Consider the following 9,906-nt stretch of genomic DNA (forward strand, 5'->3'; position numbering starts at 1 on the left):
TTTGACTCTTAATTAACTAAAAAATATCGGTGTGGCTCCACCGTTATTTCACATATATATATAAATATATATATATATATGTATGTATATAATTTTAATAATTAGACACGTGTCTTTTTCCACGTAATTATCGGAACATTGTAAGTGGTTTGATATTTAAACTAAAATGGAAAAAAGAAGAAAAGGGTTAGAAGAAAATATTAAAAATGTTTTTAAATATTTTTAAGAAAATAATTGGTTTTTCCTTAAAATTAAGAAATGTAGGCATGAGGTTTACATTTAAAGCGCATAAGGTTTATATAAATTAAAAGAAGCAAATATGTTTAATCTGGAGTTCTGCGTCTTAGGTCTTCCTAATACGCAGAAGGTATAGGTGCGTATAGGTATAGGTATAGGAAGGTATAGGTATAGGTGCGTATTAGAAATCCTCCTTTCATCTCTGTACTATAATTTGACAAATATATTAGATAAATACTAATTATTTAATTGAAAAAAAATAATGATCAAAATTTGGAAAACATTTTATTGGCTTCAATCAATAACTTTTAGTACAGATTTGAAAATATATTAATTATGCTGGTTATCATTAATTTTGAAACAAGACAGGTTTCAAAAAATTTTCCTCTCTTGCTTAAACCGACCCCGGAATGATTGTTTATTTCTTAAGTTATTTCTTAAAAGTTTTGCCAAATATATAAGATAATGGTTCTTTTAAATTTACAAAAAACTGTACTCAGTTTTTCAATTGCAGTTTAATTGCACTACAGCGGAGAAAGTCCTCCATTGGTCCGTTGCAGCAATATTAAAAAATGTATTTGAATTTCTTGATGTGTTTTATACATATTCTTTAATCTTTTGCTTCGACTTTCAGCGCCAATCTATTGTTCTCCTTTTAATTCGACAAAAAACTATTATTTCAAAGCATTTCCACAAAATTTAATGATGACCCTTTAAAAGCTAGCTAAAATGTTTATGCATTGTTCGTGTTTGAATGCTCCTGCAACTATTTGAAACCAATGACGCAATTTTATTATGGGGGGGGGGGAGACACGAACGGCATCCCCGCTTTCCTTGAGACCTACCAATCCATGTATCCATCAAATAATCCAATACAGATGGTGAAGAATTTTCAGTAAGTAAATCTGTGTCTGAAAGACATTTAAACATTTCAACTCAAAATGTTTTCTAATTGCACTTTGGAAAGAATGCAGAGGCAGCTAATATTCTTAATTATTTCTGCGCCCTTTGTGTATTGTGTCATTCGCGATAGAAATACCTCAGATAAATACAAAAGACACAAAAAAATTTTTAAAAAAATCGAGGTCACATGCTTGCACTTATAGAGACATATTCCATTATCTCAGTAATAAAATATTTTTTATTATAATTTTTTCTTACTTGAAAATACACATTTAATAGCAAAAAACAAGTATCTAAAATGGATTTATGCTGAAAAGAAATACTTTGTTATCTGTTATGTTTTGTTTTCCTTGTATAATTTCAGTAATTATCAAACCATTTTTAATATCAACATATAAGCTTTCATTTTCAAATCTTTGTCGCTATTTATGCTGCGTTTTAAAATTTTGAATATATATTTTCAATGCGTCTCTTTCACTTATGCTCTTTCCTCTGATGGCTTCTTGGTCCCGCGGTGAACTGAACGTTAAGATCGGTTCCCAGCAAATCACTGAAGTCAAGTATCACTGGATGCGGTCAGTGTGCGGGTGAGTGACCACTTGGATCAGTCTGCGTAGGAACCAAGGGTGTGCGGTATTGGTCCTCGTTAAACTGTGCTACCGTTAAGTGCTCAACTTCGCATGCAGGTCGTCGGACTACCGAAGCGGGGCTGCCATCCCCTCCATAGAGGATCAAAATTGTGATGGTATGTCTTCGGATCATCCTCCGGGATGTTTCCCAGACTGTATCAATATACCATTGTGCAGCTGTAGCGCTACATAAATTAACAACAACAACAACTGATGGTTTCTTGAGCAAGCTCCTATGTTAAAGTTCGCTGTTATTTCCCAATTACAAATTTTCATCAAAAATTAAATATATATTCGATTGGGTACAAACATTATAAGTAAAAAATATCATATATTATAAATAATTGCTGTTTCTTTAAAATTAGCTTTAATAAAGATTGGATTAAAAATGTAGGTATGAAAATATTAAAAATTACTATAAATATTCAAAAAAAAATTCATTGCTGTTTTCTTGAAATAAAAAAATGTAGGATTAAAAAATGTAGTCATGCGGTCTACATCTAAAACACATAAGATTTATCTTTATTAAAAGATGCAAATATGTTTAATCTGGAATTCTGTGTTTCCTGTCTTTACTCAAAAAGTTTCTTTTTAACACTATACAATAATTTGACAAATATTTTAGATAAATATTAATTATTTAATAGAAAAAATTAGCGATCAAAATTTACAAAATTTTATTGGCTTTAATCAATGAATTCTAGCATAGATTTGAAAATATAAGACATGTCAATTCCATGTTTAAAAATAAAAGCCAGTTGAAAATAATAGCCTAAAGTGTTGAATCGTTAAATTTTTATCATTTCTTTTTCTATTTTCAGTTCCCTTGCAAAGCAATGAACTGTCAATGAACTTTTAGTGAGCTTTCCTAATGAAGCCGTATGAGACACAATATTTTTAACTTAACTATTAAATTTACTATAAATAACAATATCTACAATTGCGTAAAGAAAATTAAAAAATTAGAAAAAAGGAAAATTGCGTAAAGAGTATAATAATTTTAATACTTCTCTTGCATTAAGCTAATGCACAGCAACACTATTACGATGATAGTGGTTAATAAGACACTAATTATTACCAGCTTTATTTATGCAGAGATAATAAAAAAAATTTAATATTATTTTTTTTATTCCATTACTAAATTGCGCACTAACATTTCCATCTTCAACATATAAATATAATATAGCCAAATGTATGTATGGACAGTGTGCAAATAGAAACTAAACGGAACACCCTGAATAATTTTGTTTTTCATCTCTCAGTTAGTTATCTCTTTTGAAAATAAGTCTTACAAGTTTTATTATTAATTCATTAACGTTTTCAACTATTTATGAAAAAGTACGGAATGTTTGCTTCAATAAAAATTTTAAAATGTATTGACCTCTTGTATCGAGCTTTACGTCCGAAGGCCCGACTGGTGTCATTAATAGAATCAATTTTTAAAAAAATATATTTTGAATAGTGTTGAACCAATTTATGTTATTTTGTTACATTTATTGGATAATTAATACATGAATTGTTTTCTTTTTTAAATTATAATTATACTGTTTCGAGTATAACTATTGTATTACTTTTTTATAAATATATGTAGCTAAGAAATACAATATCGTGTTGGCTGGAACTATTATTATAAAAGTATATGTACCACTAAGTTATTAATATCCAAGTTTTTTTGCAAACTTTCTTCACTGAAAGAAGCACCTGTTTTATATCAAATGCATTTACTTTAGATTCCACAATTAAACATGTTTATTAAAATAGTAGAAAACTATATTGAATAATAAATAAAAAATATTTATAAAATTATTAAATTTCCATTATTTGGAAAAAGTTTCGTGTATTTTTGATAATTTTTTTTGAGAATTTGGAAAATTAATAAGCAAATACTGAACATTACTGAATATCTGAAACGAAAAAAAAACTAGAAATACCTGCGAGATATTTCTGAAATTAAAAAAAAACTACACCGTTTTTGCTTTCAGATAAATCAACAAAACATAGATAAAAGAGCACTTGAAGATAGAAATAATTGTATTTTTTTATAACATTTCAAAATGATTCTTTTTACGATAAGTATCTAATGTTTTTTTTATTATTTTGTATCCCATATTGTGACTTTTATGACAAAATATATAACTTTAATGTTGAAAAGCCCTACATTCTTACAAATTAAATGTTTTGTCTAATTGACTGTCATTTTATTGACAGTTAAAAACATAAATTCTCCTCTCATAAGACGCGTGTACACGATTTATATCAAATTAATCTGGATAATCAATCTTCGCAAGAACAGTTTATTATTGAACAATATTTATCCTATATACAACTGAAAAAATTACATATTTACTTAAGAAAATCAGCTTGACATCTATGATATAAAAATAAGAGAGATCAAATTAAATTTCACATTGTCCCGCTTGATTTCAAACTTTCTTATTGACTTCAATTCACAAATTCAAGATGAACTCACGAATTGCTATCTTCTTGTTCTTTATTATTGCTGCATTAGCGATATCAGGTAATAATTATACATTTAGTTACTATTTCAATTTATTTTGAGTTTAATACTTTAATTCATGTTGTTTTTATCAAGTTTAAATTTAGGTGGAAATATTTGTAATTCAGTCCAATAATCCTATTTTTTTTTTAATAAATAAATTTTTCTAGCACAAAATACCAACAGATGTTAAAAGGTTTCGAAAAAAAATTGAAATATAAGAAGTGTTAAAGAATATATTTGTGAATTGTATTTCTATTTCCAGATAAAATATATTTACTATTACGCATTTCAAACTACGGAGTTTCTTGTCAAAACTTAAACGTAACAGAAGTTCTATATGTTTTTAATTACACTATTTGCTTTTATTCCTTTTTACAATCGAAGTTTTCAATTTTTATGACAGCATTGCATGAAGATCTTATACTTTTCTTAAATGTACTAAAACTCAATTAAAAATTTATTACTTTTGTTATTTAGTTTCAGGAATCTTTTGATAGAATTCGTGTATGTTTCTAAACACCAAATCTGCGACATAATTTTTTCCAGTATCTTTGAGATCTTTTTTTATATTATTTCCCTTGTTACTCAAAATATCTGTTTAATGTTTGTTGTCAAGGAAAATTAAGCAAGAAAATTTTTGCAGGAGTAGAATGAGGCAAACAAAAATTATTACTATTCTATTTATTACCAGAAATTAAAAAATAAATGGGAAAATTTCCTCTGCTCATCATCGTTCAATTTATCTTTCACTAAACTATTAAGTAGAAACACGTGTCGTCAGTGTATTTGTTTAATTTCATAGATAGTACTGAATTTAGAAAGTTGAGATACTTAATTTATTGCAAAACTAGAAGTAAAGCACTGTTGTTAAACTTTTGAAAAATGTTATTTGGATGCACATTTAAGAATATATTAGAGTTTTGAAGTTAGTGTTAGTAAATCAAAATTATAAAAATTTCCTTCTGTTTAAAGTTTTAATACTTATTTTAAAGTTTTAATAAATAGTTAAGTTAAAAGTATAAGTTTTTAATAAAGTAGTCATTGCTAATTAATGAAAACTTCTTTTTTTATAGCTACGTTTGGTGATTGTATGTAAAACATTTAAGTTCATATTGCTTTTTTCGTTATTTTTATTTCATTAAATCATGTTTTCTTCTAGTATATGCAAATATATTTTATTCGAAATAAATATTTCACTAATAAATATATTATTTGAAAAAAAAGACAAAATTTTAGTTGTTTTAAATTTAATTAGTGTGATATTTTGGTAAATTTAAATCAAAAATCTCTTTAAAGACATATTTTTATTTAAATTAGTTATTTTATTTAGTAGATTCTAATTATGATTTTTCTAAGCGTACTTTTAAAAATTGACCAGTAATGTCCCTTGTTGTATATGGGTCTTTCAATTTTAAATTCACGTATTGCATTTTTTACCTCATGTCAATTTTAAAAAATACATAATATTTCTTTAAGAAAAATATTAATTTACTTTAATGATTTTCTTTTAAAAAAATGAGTTGAATATTAAAGGATTTAAAAAGTAACTTAAATCAATAACTAATCAATTAAAAAAACATCTTTTAACTAAAGAACTGTTAATTAAAATACTATTAAGAAGTTTAAGATATGTGGTAAATAACATTAAAAAGTTTGCACACTAATTAAAACATTTTAGTTTCATATTGAGACGACTTCCTTGCAAAATTTACATTTAATTCAGCATCTGTCTAAACGTTAAGCATTTATTATGATAATGCATAAATATGAGAGAGATGAGAGAGAGAGAGAGAGAGGGAGAGTGAGTGAGAGAGAAAGAGAGTGAGTGAGAGAGAGAGACACAGACAGACAGAGAGAGAGAGATAAATAGAGAGAGAGGGAGAGTGAGTGAGAGAGAGAGACACAGACAGACAGAGAGAGAGAGAGAGAAATAGAGAGAGAGTGATCTGAATATAAGTTAAGCAAGGGAAAAAAGTCTTACCTAAGAGCATTTGAACTTTCTTGAAGTGTTTTAATATAAAACATTTACTTAAAAGTATTTAATATTTCCTTAATTAAGTTAATTCAAAAATATTTATTTCAGCATGCAAGAGTTAAATATTATATTAGTAAACACTCTTAACTAATTAATATTTGATTTAAATTGATCTTTTTTTAGCTGATGTGATAGACCAGTTAAAACAAGCTGGTTTGGACTCTGAAATGGGTATGTAATAAAATAATTTTAATTACATATGAAAAAATTACAGATTAGTAAAACGCACATCTATCGTCGTTTTAACTATTGACATGAAATCTTAATCTTTATATTTAAAACTAAGGAAATCATTATTAACTATGCTCTCTAATAAATATTTTTATCCATCTCTGGAATGGAAGGTATTTAAAGGGACTTAATTCTGTAAATCTAAGTTTACCTTTACGTAATAAACTTACGTAAAGGTAAACTTAGCTTGACCTTTAAATTTAAAACTAGAAAAATTATTAATAAAAATTTTCTCTTATAAATATTCGTATCTATCTTGGAAGTGGAAGGTATTTTAAGGGCCTTTATTATGTAAATCTAAATTTACGCAATCTTTCAGTCAGTTTTCCTTTCTAAATCGAAAACACACTATTTTTTCAATTGAATACTACAATCTATGTATTTTAATATTTTGTTTAATTTAAACTTAAGTTTACATGATGAGACCTAAATTTATTAAAAATGATAAATTTAAATGGGCGGGAATATTCCATAGTTAAAATAATTGATATTTTTACAATATTTTGATGCAAAGAGGAGAATTTAAAGATGGTTTCCTTGAACTCTGACTTAAATAATAAAACATTCCTATGGATGAGAACATTCGATAGTGAAATAATAGTATTGAAAAGTTTCTTGTTAAAAAAAAATTTAACTCAAGGCTTATCATGTAAACTTAAGTTTAACTTAAACAAAATATTCTTTAAATTCTCCTCTTTGAATCAAAATATTGTAAAAATATCAATTATTTTCACTATGGAATATTTCCGTCCATTTAAATTTATCATTTTTAATAAATTTAAGTCTAACGATATTGCCTTGAGTTTGTAGCTTTACATGGAAACTTCGTAAAATTATTATTATTTTCGTATTTGAATAGTTTTCATCCCGAGAGATTTTTTTTTTATGTTAACCTAAGTTCAACCTTTTAACCTCGAGTCTTTGGATCAAATTATATCAAAAATAATTCTTAGCACATAAGTTTTCACCTGAAAAATCTCAACCTTTCTAGTATAGTTTAAACATAAGGGAGATCGAAATTCTAGATTCAATTTTAATGGTTCTGTGTTCAGATTTACATAATTAGTTTCGTAAATAAGTGCTAATATACAATACAGAAAAAGAATTAAAATCATTATTACTCTTAATTTTGCTTTTATTAACATTTTCGAATCGTTTCCTTTTTTTTCTTTCTTTCCTATTTAATACTCAGGCTGCTTCCAGTAGATTATTCTAAAAATATAGCATTAGTTTTTTTTAAAATAAAAACAACATTATATATATATATATATATATATATATCAGTGGAACCTGTCTAAATTGACCACCCTCGGGACCAAGTCAAATGGTCACTATATAGAGGTGGTCANAGGCGCGTGGCGGCCCTACGCCCTACTGTCTTGATACTAGCACCTCATGTATCCGAAATGAGGGGTGTCCGGTCATTAATGGCCAGATAGTGTATATATAAATGTGTGTATATATATATGAATAACTTTCTTATTTTACTCTAGCAAGTGAACTCGAAAATGTCATTGAACAGCTGCAACAGTAGTAAGTAATTTAATGAGAGTTTCTACTCAATAATTTTTTCTTAATCCTGTGTTAAATTTGTTTATTACCACTACTCCATTTTTTTCTCTCGGAAGAATAATTTTTTTGCAACATGGGGCGACGCGGGTTCGAAACCCAGCATTGTCAGACGAAGACGAATTCTGCACTTTGCTCGCACCAAGCCCAATGCTGAGTGCTAACATAAAACATCCTCATTGGTAGATGAATCATGGGCTATTTTCTCCGTAAGACTATTTTCTCAAATTCTAGCAATCTGTCTGTCCGAGCTACATCTCTGTTTAAGAGAAACTCAAGCACAGAATCGAAAAGATTCCAAAACCTATTGAGACAGGCGCCTTTGGAAAGTCAGAGAATATCGGTGTATAGTAGCAAGAGATTGAATTCTTCATCATACACTGCTGTCTAAATACTCAATCGTTGAGAGCATTACTGTGAATTTTTTCACAGAAAATATGATACATCGAAGTGACTGACGCAAACGGTCGCTGACATATTTTCCTAATAAATGCGGTCTATGAATCATCCAGTGAACAGCTAAAATATCTGGTACTTCCCTTTTCAAAAGGGTGATAAGCCCACGATGTCGACTCACCATTGCAAGAGCTCCATCAGTGGCAATCAACATAATATTGCAAGAGGAATGTTTTTGTAATAATCTTGGACAGTATTAAAAAAAGATTTGCCTTTGGTATCTACAATCAAGCTTCTAAAAAAAAGCATCTCTTAAATACGTTTTCCTTCCTTTACAAACCAGACCAACATCTACAGTAAAGCCTACATTGCATGACAAGGCTGATTCATCAACTTCAAGGAAAATTCGCTGGATATCAAGAGTTTGCATAAAGAAACTTCAACGTCTTCAGCCATCTCACCATTTCGTCCCCGCACTGTCTCGTTGCTTAATGGGATATTTTTGATTAAATTGGAAGTGACTTGATGGTGCAAAATTGTTTCTAAAACTTCCGTGACAACCAGCAGAATCAACTCTGCACCAATAGTATGAGTTTTCCTAGAATTAGCAATAAATTTTGATATATTATAAAACGCTATCAAACCATCGTCGTATTATTGCGATGAGGTTGCTAACAACCCACAGACCGAAGGTGCCTTCAGAAACTTGTCTTTGATGTTCGAGAAAAATGACAAATCTTTATTTTGTTTGTCAGGATGAGATTTTTGCAAATGCTCTTGCCAACGGAAATATTTCATTGTCTCATTAGATAAAACTTTGTTACGAAGTTAACACTTGGGCAGTTTAGAGTTCAGTAGCGATTGAACAAATCTAAATTTCAAGTACGAGGCACGGTACTGATGACGCTTCTTTTTTTAACCGCCATTGCTGGTGGCAGCAAAATACAAATGATGACAGAAAATAAACTATTTCCTAAAATTAATAAATAATTTACGGTCAAGAACAAATTCTCGGAAATACCTGGCCAAGTAAACAATAAGATCGGATCGAAACTTAGGAAAAAAATGCTAAGGAAGGTAACGACAATCATCTTAATGCCTCTATCACACGAGAGAAAAATATGTGCAACTGCAAGTGTAACTGCAAGTGTAAGTGCAACTGTAAGTGAAATTCCTCCGTTCGGAGTTGCCGAAATGGTTGCTTAATTGCCTGAACGGTTGCATGAAATTGGGTTACCATATTTTGTTATTTATCTTTACTTCTCTCATATTTAATTTTCTCATATGATTCTATTATATCATAGTTTCTCAACGATGTTCGTAAAGATGCTGTAGAATATTGATTGATTTTGATTTAATTTTTTACATTTGTATTCGTGTTAAGTCTTTTCTTCAGCAGGAAATTA

General features: G+C 28.4%; 1 long non-coding RNA gene across 1 annotated transcript in view; it reads left to right on the forward strand.

The window, feature by feature from the left end:
* Positions 1-3,998: 3,998 nt before the first annotated feature.
* The window catches only part of LOC107446805 (uncharacterized), a 29,559-nt gene continuing 23,651 nt past the window's right edge, over positions 3,999-9,906 (forward strand). The window contains exons 1-4 of the long non-coding RNA XR_011636170.1: positions 3,999-4,287; positions 5,343-5,357; positions 6,428-6,475; positions 8,029-8,068. This is a non-coding gene — a long non-coding RNA (uncharacterized lncRNA). The remainder of the gene's footprint in view (positions 4,288-5,342; positions 5,358-6,427; positions 6,476-8,028; positions 8,069-9,906) is intronic.

Source organism: Parasteatoda tepidariorum, chromosome 1, assembly GCF_043381705.1.
Source record: "Parasteatoda tepidariorum isolate YZ-2023 chromosome 1, CAS_Ptep_4.0, whole genome shotgun sequence".
Lineage (NCBI taxonomy): Eukaryota > Metazoa > Arthropoda > Arachnida > Araneae > Theridiidae > Parasteatoda > Parasteatoda tepidariorum.